This window comes from Apium graveolens, chromosome 3, assembly GCF_009905375.1.
Source record: "Apium graveolens cultivar Ventura chromosome 3, ASM990537v1, whole genome shotgun sequence".
Taxonomy (NCBI): Eukaryota; Viridiplantae; Streptophyta; class Magnoliopsida; order Apiales; family Apiaceae; genus Apium; species Apium graveolens.
Window position 1 is genome coordinate 30,253,804 of NC_133649.1, and position 12,294 is coordinate 30,266,097.

General features: G+C 36.3%; 1 pseudogene; it reads left to right on the forward strand.

The window, feature by feature from the left end:
• Positions 1-3,910: 3,910 nt before the first annotated feature.
• The window catches only part of LOC141714053 (receptor-like cytoplasmic kinase 176), a 96,698-nt pseudogene continuing 88,314 nt past the window's right edge, over positions 3,911-12,294 (forward strand).

Sequence of the window (12,294 nt, forward strand, 5' to 3'; positions counted from 1 at the left end):
GAATTCCACAGACAGCTCCAGAATTAAATTGAAGAAAATAACAGAAAGCTTGGAAGAAGATCCAGACCTTCAAGAAACTAGAAAAATCTGCTCAGGCTAGAGGAGCATCTTGAACTGACTGTGAGCCAAACCTTGAATATCTTGTTTAAATTGAAGCACTTTCAGTTTTATCTACTTATCTTTAAAGATATATATTTAGGATGTTTTGTTATCATCAAGTATCTCTTAATTTATGGCTACAATTCCAGTAGACATAAATTGGGGGAGATTGTTGTGAATATATTGTGCACTTGATGAGTACCTAAACAAAACATCTAAATAGATTTTACTTAGTGAAATCATGTAGCACTCGACGGATAAGAATTATTGTCCTGACGGATAACTCATTTTAGTCCCGACGGATGAGTAACTTATTATCCATCGAGTGAGTAGCTTATGTAATAATGAGTTTGTAGCACAGTGTTGTATACACCTTTGTATAAAATCTGTAGTAGTATACAAGTCATGTTGACTTTAACTAGATATGCAGAATAGGTTGATTAACTGTACATAAGCAATGTCTTATAATTCTGTATAAGTGAAATGAAGTCAAGTGCCAAAATAGCTATCAACGGATGCTTAACAAAGCTTCGACGGATGATCAAATGACTTTCAACGGATGTTTAAAATAGCAGTCGACGGATGATCAAGTAAGTCATCGACGGATGATCTGAAAGTCGACGGATGATAATATCAAGATTCAAACATCAGTTGAACAGTGAAAGCTGACACACAGCCATCAAGATGGATACAAACACACTGTGGAAGCCCATTAACTGGGTAATAGAGGACGAAAAGCAGCAAAGATCAAGACTGTTAGATTTTATATTTATTCAGTTCTTTTGACTTTGTAATCTTGGTAATATATAAACCAAGAGAGTAGTAAATAGAAAAATAACTAAGAGAGCTAAGAAACAAATACAGAGAAATCTTTGTAAGCACTATCTTTAGCATTTCCTGTGTTCTTAGTAGTTCTATTTTGTATAAGCAGCTGTGAGCATTTCTGCACACAGAGTTCTCTCGATATATTAAATATATCTCTGGTGGAATTGTTTAAATCCATCAGAAAGTTTTAAAGACTCTTGTTTTTAATTACTCTTGTTTTGATTCATTAAAGTTTATATTCCGCATTGTGCTAATCAAAACAAATATATCTATAATCGAGTTGAACATTTTTATCTTAAAGAAAAAGTTCAAGAATTCCATTCAACCCCCCTTCTGTAATTCTTGCTATATTGTTAAGGGACTAACAAACTTCCTTTCTTCTCCAAAGCAAATATTTTCTCTGCAAATTTCTCATTCTCTAATGGTACCAATAGCCAAAATCATGTTTCAATCTGGATTTATCCATTAAAAGAAAAAATTTGTAGCTCTTATGAACAAGGAGATTCCACAGTCTGGAGACTTTCACTAGATGATGGACTTTGTGAAGAGCTGTAAACTCAGTTATGCTATGCTGGAATCACCCATAATCTACTGTGAAGTTGTGGAGGAGATATGGACAACTGCCGTGTACAATTCTACTGACAAGAGCATAACTTTTACCCTTAAAAGTAAGCAGTTTTGCATTAATAGTGACATTATCAAAGCATGCTTTAGAATTCCGGATAACACTACTACTGTTCTACACACAGATACTGATATAGTTAACATGCTTAATTCTATTGGCTATGCTCTCTCCACCTCTAAGTTGAGTGAAATTAGGAGGCTAGGTCTTAGAAAAGAATGGAGCTATGTGTGTGTGATTTAGTTACCAAAGTATTTTCTGGTAAAATAAGCAATTTTGATTCTGTTAACATTTCTATGCTTAACATGCTTTATATGCTAGTTACTGATAAATACTTTAACTTAAGTGACATGATCTTGTTTGAGTTAGGTTATAAGTTAGGAGAACTTAATAAGAGAGGTAAAACTGTCTATTATGTTAGATTCTTTATGATGCTTGCTAACCATCTTATTGAGAATATTGTTGTTGAGAACCCAACCAACAAACTGAATTGTTGGGTTCAAGAAAGGATAATCATTTCTAATCTCAATAGGGCAAGTCACCATAAAGAGGTGCCCCTCTTCTACTTTCCAATCATGGGGGGACCTCGGGTAAGTGACGTAAGCACCACTATCTCCACTCTTCCAACCTCATACATTTCTTTACCTTCAAGTGTAGTTATGGCATCTGTGTCAATGACCCAACAGATGCCTACCCAAGCTACCAAAAAAACAATTTCAAAATCCAAAGCTAAGAAAGCCCCCTCTGGTTTCTTTTAAAAGAAATCAGTTGCAAAAACTACTAAACACAAAGAGGGGAGTGTGAAGGAGAGTGAGCAAGGTGAGGGACAGGGTGAAAATCAAAGAAACCCTAAGGATAAGGCTGGTGAGATTAGTGTACCCAAGCCAAGCTACACCACAGTTTCCCAACAAACTGTGGTTGTTAATAAGGAAATTAGCTCAATTCTAGTTTCATCCTCCCAAAAGGATGTTACTATTGAAACAAGCTCCTAACCAGGAGCACATGCCAAAAAGGTTAGGGACACAAGTTCACCATAGACTTATACTAGAAAGAAAAGATCTAAAACCATTGGGGATGCACAGGGCACACACTAAGTGCAAACTGGAGCTAAAGACCCAGTCCCTGCACCATCTCAAAGTTATATTGATGTGGCTCCAATAAATGTGGAGTCACAGTCAAAATCATTGACAATAGAAGCACCTGAAACACCAAATTCACCGACACACTCACTGGATGTAGACATGATTAATACATCACTTCCAAATTCTCCATCTTTAACTCTCTCGGAGAAGCTAAAAATATAAGCAAGTGAGCATCATCTTTTAGATGATTTGTTGGCTCACTTGCCAATTCTTTCTGAGTCCATTGAGACATCTGTGCCCAAATTTTCATCAATCTGCACAGAGTCTACAATAGTCTCCATCGCATAAATGATGTAAAACAGATATGGGGTATTCTAGAAAAGTATTTCTCAATTAATTTTCCTAAAAAGTAAAAAAAAGTTTTATAAAGACCAACAGAAAATAAATAGGCACTCAAAACAAGTACATGTTCGAGCATCATTAAAAAACTCCTTATCAATCGCGATTCATTTCAATATGAACAAAAATTGAGATATAGGTAAAAGAAATTTCCACCCAAGATTTAAGAGTTGGTCCATTCTTAGCCTTGGTAAAGTCCATCTTGTTGTGATAGGAATGAATAAGAACAAAAAAGTTTTAGCTAATGTATCCGTCGAGTAGTGATTGTATCCCGACGGATGTGCCTAACAACATTCATTCGTCGGATAGCCAAACTATTATCCTGATGGATATTCCTCATCCGTCGGGAGTCTCTGCACAACTTAAAATTCCTACAATTGTCACAAGTGCAGATGACTTAGTAGTAGTACAATCACTCTTAGGACTGAGGGCAGGGAGTGAATTGAGTGAGAGGCTAGGTTGCTCCCAGGAAAAAGGAGAGGAAATGAGTGAACCAATGCAGACCATTTCTTCAGGTATGGTAAAAGTGAGTGAGAGGAGTCCCACCTTAGATGGTGAAGGTGATGGTGTGAGGGTGGAAAGGCAAAGGGAGCCCTTGATGCAAAAATAGAGAGAACATGAGAGAAATGTAGGTACTAGAGAGATAAGGATGAAAACCATTTCTAGTGAGTCATTGAATGTCAGTGATGCAGAAAAGGGGAAACTATTTCAGCAAGAATATCAAGCTGTCATAGAATCTATCTCCCAGGATGCTGAGACATTTACTCATCCTATTCCAGCTTATCAAACTCTAGCTGGACAGGGCAATGAGGAGGCTAAAAGGATGCTCAACTTAGTACACACCACTCAATCTATGCAAAGAGCAAATGATGCCATCACGACCATGCCACCTAGAGCTAATGATGAGGTTGACTATGGTACTGGTGAATCTGCAGATTTCTTTCGAGATGATGGTGATGAAAGTGAAGAGCTAATGGACATAGGGGGAGAAGCAGGCACCAGCTCTAGATCTTGCCTGCCATCATGGGCATTCAAGCCACAACAAATGCTAGCACCAGGAAGCTCTTATAGGCACATCTCAATTCTCTATAATTGTATCAAATCCAGGGTCTTCAACACAATCAGGATGTCACTTCTCTCAAAACTGAGATTGATTAAGTGAAGAAGGATCTCTCTGAAAGATTGGATGCTAAACTTCCAGATGCAACAATGCTTGACATTAAGAGAGAGCTAAGGAAAAATTATGATCTTTCCACTAAAGTGGATTCCCTGGATATAAGGCTGACTGCAATGGAAGCCTCTTTAACAGCTATCCATCTTCATCAAGCACAACAAACTCAATTGCTCCAAAAGCTAGTGGTTGCACAGACTTCTACCTCCCATCTACTTGATGATAACAAAAAGAGGGAGAAAGACTCACTCATCCTAGCCAGTCAAGGGGACTCAACTAGTGAGGGGGAGAAGGTGCTCAATATTCAAGTCAGTAAAGTAATTGTGCATGTAATTTCTTTCTCTAAGCCACCATCTATAGATAATATTGACTTCATCAATCTGGCAGCGGCAAAACTGGAATCAAAAGACAAACTGCTAAAGATTGATGTAGCAGCATCTGAGAAGGAACTGAAAGAAAAATGAAGAAGAATAGATGAAGAAATTCAACAGAAATTTGGACCAATTCAGAAATCAGACAAAATCTTTAATCATCACTCTAAAGTCAAGTAGATTTCTGTGAATGAGATGAGTTTGAATTATCTGGAAAAGAGTCAAACTTCTTGTAAAAAATCTCCAAAGGCAAATCTGGTCCTGAAGCCTAAAACAGACTACTCAAAGTTCTCAGACAAAAATCCTATGGATACTGTGTATGAGACACCTAGGCCAGATGAGAAGAAGCTGTTGGCTAGGTCAATTACATTTTTCAAAGATCTAGCTGATTCAGTACTTAAAAGAAGGATTGCAAAGATCTACAAAAATGGTAAGGAAATATGTGTGGTGGATGGACACCCTCAGTTTGTAGAAGCTAAAAAGGAAGAGAAGGAAAGAACTAGGCAAGAAAAGAAGCAAGCTGCTATCTTGGCCAAACTTCAAGCTGTGAAGATTACAACTGAGATTTCTGCACAACCATCTGTGATTGCTGAACCTCAAGATCAGAAAATGCAACAGGAACCCCAACATATAAAGAAACCAAGGTACAAGCAAAGAATCAAGAGAAAATTGGACTTCAATGATGATGAAATGGAAGATTACATTCCCAAACAGTTTACATCCACAACTCAGCCATCCAAGCCACCAGTAGTACATGAAGAATTCAAGGTGGTGGATCCAACTAGGAATATTTTTGGTAAGCCTATCATTCCAAAGGATGAGCCAATAGACTGTGATAGTTTTCCAATTCCCGAACTAAACTTTCCTATCTTCAACAAGCCAAAGAAAACAAAGACTATAATAATCAAGAAAGTAAAGCCTGTGACTCTTAGATCCAAGACCCTAACCAAATCTCAACCCACAGTCAACAAGGGAGATCTCTTATACATCTGTGACATCAAGGAGTTCTCTTAAATAAATCTCTACTTGGAAGAATTGGAAGATGTAAGAAGGATTGATGCTTACAGACATCTTCGTGAAAGGCTAGTGTTCAAGTACAAGGGAGGGAAAGAGATGACATGGCCACTTCACAGGATTCTTCAAGAAAGCCAATCTGTATTGATAAAGGTCTATTCATCCTTCAAGAAGAACTTTGGATTTAATGTGACTGCAAGGAGAATAATCCTAAAGAAAATAGAGGAGCTAAGGAGTACGCCTATCAATGGAGTGAAAATATGACCTGACCCGATCCGACCCGAGGCCATTTTAGTGGATATGGATCAATATATTAAAAATCCGATCCGAGATCCGATCTGATAAGAAAAATCCGATTATAAATGGAGCGGATATGGATTTAGGTCGATCCGATCCGCTAATAACCCAATCCGGTTTATATATATAATGTAATAAAAATATTTTTTAATAATTCTAAATTTAAACGTATTATCCTCGAGTGAAATCCCATTATCTATATTTCGTTCGGCTCGATCTCTATAGTCTAATCCATTTCTATAACACTAGTTCTTTTACCTTTTATAGCCACATAACCCAACTCTCAATTCATATAACACTTTCATTTTGCAACATCAATTTTTTTCATTATTAGAATTAAATACTGTAAAACCCAATAATATGTTTGTTTCAAAAAGCGAATTTTAGTTCGTAATTTATCTTTTGACTTCGTTATATTCTACTTGTATTTTAATATTTTTCAAAATTGTCAATTTTAAAAAGATTTTGTAATAATTGAAGTTAAAAAAATAAATATACATAATGGAGCAGATATCTGATCCGAAATCTGTGATCCGAACGGATCCGGATATGGATCGGCCTATAAAAATTTGGAGTCAATCTGATCCACATCCGAATCCGAATCTGAAAAAATAAATGGATATGGATATGGATTTAGGCCGATCCGATCCAAATCCGATCCATTAACAGGCATACTAAGGAGTAATAGAGCCAAAGATGCACTTCTAAAAACTCTATCAATACCCTTCACAGGAAAGAGAGTGCATTCGAGGCTTTATTGGCTGATGAAATTCATGGATGATAATGGAGTTAGAAGACTGTTCATACTGGATGACCAACTGAATATCTCTAGCAATGAGACTCTGTTAAAAATGTAAGAAATGCTGGATCTATTTGAAGCTGATGAACTTTAATTCCACAGACAACTCCAGAATCAAATAGAGGAAAACAACAGGAGGCTTGGGAAGAAATCCAGACAATCAAGGAAATAAAATTATCTGCTCAGACCAGAGGAGCACCTTGATAATGATTGTGAGCAACTCTTTGTACACTTTGCTTTGTTCAATATTCAATAGATATTGTAGCACTTATCAGTTTTATCTAATATTTTTCAATCTGTATTTTTTGGGTGTTTTGTTATCATCAAGTTTCTCTTAATTTATGGCTACAATTCTAGTAGACATAAATTGGGGGAGATTGTTAGGAATATGTTGTGAACTTGATGATAAGCTAAACAAAACACCTTAGTAGATTTGACTTAGTGAATTTTGTAGCACTCGACGGATGTTCAAATATAGTCCCGACGGACAGTCCCGACGGATGACAGATTAACATCCATCGAGTGAGTAGCTTAAGTAATAATAAGAACTATAGCACATTCCTGCAAACAACATGTATTAGTCAAGTAGATTGCTTAGGGTTCTATAAGTCATGTTGAATACTAGATTGATATGTAAAATAGGTTAATTAATTGTAAATATGAGATATCTTGTAATTCTGTATAAATGAAATGAAGTCAAGTGATAAATAGACACCCGTCAGATGATTAACAAAGTTTCGCGACCGATGACAAGCATAGACCTGACGGATAATCAAATTCAAATAACTGTTGACAGTGACAACACAGTCACATGCGGTGGGTATTTGCAAAAGGAATGTGGCAGCCTGTTAAGCAGGAATTTGAGAACAAAAAAGCATTACCATTTCCATGCAATTGTGAAGATATTCAAAAATGCTGGAATAGAGTAGTGAAGCAGCATGGAGTTAGACTAGATACGTTTTATTTTATTATCTTGTCTTATTATCATGTAAACTTGGTGATATATATAAACCAAGTGTAGCAAGTAGAACAATTAACTAAGAAAATACATTTTCAGAGAAATATATCAAGCTATATTTTGTAAGCATTTATCTGTTATTTTTAGTTGTTCAAACTTGTAAGCAGCTGTGAGCCATTTTAAGCTACATAGAGTTCTTAAAATGATATATATATATATATATATATATATCTGGTGGATACACTCAATCCACCAGAAATTTTTAAAAGCTTTTGTTTTTTATTACTTAGTATTTTGATTTCTATCATCTTTTTATTCCGCACAACTGCTAATCAAACACTGTTATATTTATCAAGTTAGAATATTTTAAAATCTGAAAAAGGAGCCAGAATTACATTCAACCCCCTTCTGTAATTCTTGTTATATTGTTAGGGAATAACATTATTATTACCCGATAACTTAACATGTTACTAGAATTATTTTGACCTCTACGTAATAATTGATTTTATAAAAAAGACTGAACATCTGATTACGAATCTATAATTCAATCTTTCTCATTGATGTATGGACAAATTTGAGCATTTCTGATATGTTTCAGAGTTCCACATTCCGAAATTCGACCAAGCTCTTAAAATTTCCTATTGATTGCAACAAGCCAAAAGGGAAAGCGGGTCTCTGCTTTAAAATCGCCACAAACTTGGTCTTATTGATTAATAGAAATCATTTCTCTAAATATGCACAACTAAAATTTTCTAAAACTGTACAAAATCATCACAGAGAATAATATTAACTTTGTAGCCTAGTACTATAAACCTGATATGATTAAAAATCCTTCACATTGAACCATAGGGAATACATTATACACTCTACACTCTTGCGCGGTACAAACACACAAGACATGTAAATATATATAAAGAGCATACGTGATTGAAGAGGTGGGGGAGAAGGAGAACCGAAATCAGCAATGCCGGATAAGGTAGGAGTATCATCATTTAGAGTAACACTTGATCAGATAGCTTTGGTAGAATTCATATTTGTTTCCTCTTTCCCTCCTATTACAATTCAAACATTACTTTAAACATATATAATTATATATTACACAACCAATGTATCAAATCATACATATTAATGAAATTAGCAAAATACTGTAACATATGTTAACGAATATGATGTGCTAAAGTTTCATAGTAAATGCAGCTTTCAATGAAACAAATTATAAACCCGAAATGGTAGATATAATCTTAGAAATGGAACCAATACACTATACAAATAAAAACAAATACATGTCCTATATAAAATCACCTTAGCTTCATCTTCATCTCCTATATAAAATCAAACATCAATCTAATCACAATACAATAACACAACTATCAAATCAAACACAAAACAAACACAGTAAAAATATAATATAAATCACTTAATAAACATCAATCATCAAAATAAGTAAATCTCTCTCACACACACGAGAGAGAGGGGGGAGAGAGAAAGATTCAAACATCACTGATGACAATAAATGAATCTCTCTCACATAGAGAGGGGAGAGATAGAGAGAGAGAGAGAGATAACCTATATCATAACGAGAAATATTCGGTGATTCAATCACGATTGAAAACCCCAATTACTCAACCCCTAAACCCGACTGAGAAAGCACTATTGAAAAGAAACCCCCAATTACTCAACCCCAAAACCCAACTGAGAAGACTGTGATTAGCTCTGAACACTAATTCATCTTCTGCAATAGCTCTGAACCCAACTGTTTGTGTGTGTTTTGATGTGTGAGAGTGTGACGAGAGTGATTGTGTGTGTTTTTGAGATGAGCGGGGTATTAGTTAGTTTTGGGCCGCCCAAAAATTTGGTCCAAAAAAGAACCGCCTAAATATTGTCCAAAGGAAAAAAAGAACCGCCTAAAATTTCATTTTTATGGTAACACATTTTTTGATATCAATGTTAACATTTTTTTTATGTTACAATAGCAATTTGCTCCTATCTATGGAAATACTTTTTAATCTCTATTGTAACGTTAAAAAATATGTTAGCTTAGATCAATTTTGGGGGATGTAAGGTAACATTTTTGCTTGTAACACCAAAAAAAGTGTTGGGAGAGGCCATATATGGTGTAGTAAGTGCAGGCAAAGGAATGTTAAGTGCTCCCATGATGGCTCCCAATAAGACTGAATTCTGCATTTGTAGATGCTTATGGGAGTCCACCAAGGTTTGTATATCAACCTGTTGACTTTGGACCATAGCTATTAGTTGTGATACTTGAATTGTCAATGACTTATTAGCTGACTGCAAAGTGGAGACTTAAGATTGGAGAGCTTGAATTTGTAAGTTGGTTGATGTTGACAGTGGTTGTTGAGAGCTTGAAGATAGAAAAGTGCCAAATGTAGCTTGCATAGCTTCCTTGATTCCTTCCATCAAAAGTGCAGATGGCTCATATCTAGCCTGATGGAGTTGATCCAGTTTGACCCTGATGTCATTAATATTAGTGATTTGCTGCTGGACAACTTCATGCAGAGCTATAAATGACTCCCTGAGATTCTTCATGCTCTTGTCTATAGATCATAAATCAAACTTGATCATTTGATCAGTAAATCTAGAATTTTTTTGCTTGATTTCCACCTGAGAAGGAATAATCTCATCCAACTTGTCCTTGACCAGTTTCCTTGTCCTGTCTTGATGATCAGTCAATTGCAATTTTAGAGCTTTACTAAAGAGATGAAAAGTTTTAAGTTGATCTTTTTAGACCTCAGTGACTGCATCATAGACTTCTTGTGGAGTTAGAAATTTGGAATTACTCCCAAGAATGGTCAAGTACTCCTCCCTGAACCTAGCTAACACTACATCCATCTCCAAACTAAACTCTTTATCCATCTAGACATCACAATTTCCATCTTGTTCAGCTTCATTTTCAATTTTGGTCTGCTGTTCTTGAACTTCTGTCTGATAGGAAAGCATGATAGCTTGGTAATCTTAGTTGGACATGTCCGAGGTGAGAAGCTACTATGAAATTTGAGCAAGGACAGACAGTTGATCAACTAGAAGATCATTGATAGTTGTTGGTTGAGCTTCTACCTTCTATAGCCATTATGAGATCAAGTGAGGTTGTGGTTGAGAAGGGTTAGAGGTGGATGGTTGGTCTGTTGGATTTGAAGTGGTGGGCTCAATGGAACTACCTGTGACAGATGTCACAGTTTGACTCACAAATTGAACTGTGGTTATGATAGTTTGTTGTTCTCCACTTGTAGTGGGAACCTCCATTTGAATTGGAGGGGAGTTGACTAGGTTACTGTCATGTACTCTAGCCTCAAACCCTTGTACTTCTTTCAAAGTAGTGTTACTTGAATGTGATGTACTTGCCTCCCCCATAGCAGGATCATTGACAATTGAACTCCTAGCTTCAATTGTGAGTGCAATTTCAACTAGGGTTTTGAGGGGAGTTGTTCCTGCAAGAGGAACCTCCAATTAAATTAGAGAGGATTTAGATAGCTCCCCCTCAGGAGTACTACCCTCAAACCTTACAACCCGTATAGGTTGATTTGCACATGAAGGTGCATTGGACACTACCACAGGGTCTTCAGTAAAAAATAATGAAACCACTGCATTTGTGTTGGTGTCATCAAGGTCTACCCCATCATGTAGCATCTCACCAACTAAATTTGGGTCCTTGGTGGTGAACACGTGTTCATGAACCATGTCACATTATGTTGGAAATACTTGAGAATCAAATTCAAGTTTTTGATTGAATGAAGAAGAAATTTGGGAAATTAGATTTTGAATTTCAGAGTTGAGTGTTGATAGCTCCCCCTGAATAGATGAGGGAGCTTCAAAAAATGTGCTCTCTTTGTGTTTGCCATCGTTATTTCTTCTTTCATACACTTGAATTTGTTCAAGTGTTGGTACATACTCTTTACATGGTGCACTAGGGAGAGTGCTCTTTTCAATAGAGACACCCTGATGAGAGGATGCCCCTAGAGTCTGTTTTAATCCCTCTTTTTCAACTACATCCTTTTGGGAGGATGCAAAGGTGGCTTGAGTGGTCAACTCAGTTTGTTTTTCCTTCTTTGATTTCTTGACCAAGGTTGACTCTGTTTCTGTTTGGTCCTCACCACTGTCATTGATTACAATTAATGGTTCCTGCTTTCTCTTCTTTTTACTCACTTCACCCTTTTGAGAGGATGAAGTGGTTGGCTTCCTAGATGCTACAGGTAAAGAAGAAAGGGTCCTAGTATGGGAAGACCCCTGTTGATATTACTGTGTTTGTACTTCCACAGGGACATGAGCCATTACTGCACTAGATTCAATATTAGACCTCATGTCAGACATAGGGTAAGGGTAAGTCCTGAATCTCTCCAACATAAATGGAGTGATTCTAAGACTTACAGGTACCTTGTTCTTTATAATTAGTGAACCAAATAGAACTTTTGACACTTATTTATAATTGCCTATTTTAGTTCTATCTATACCATTAAGCATATGAATGTCATGCACTTTATGACTTAAAGTAGACATTATCAATCTAGGAAGAAATTTTTTTTACCTCTTGCTGTCAAAGGCATTATGAGCTTGGTGCTTAGCTCCTCCATGATGAGATGACCTACATTGAGGTATCTGTTGTGGCCCATTGAGAACACCAGCTTCTGGACAACACTTGAGA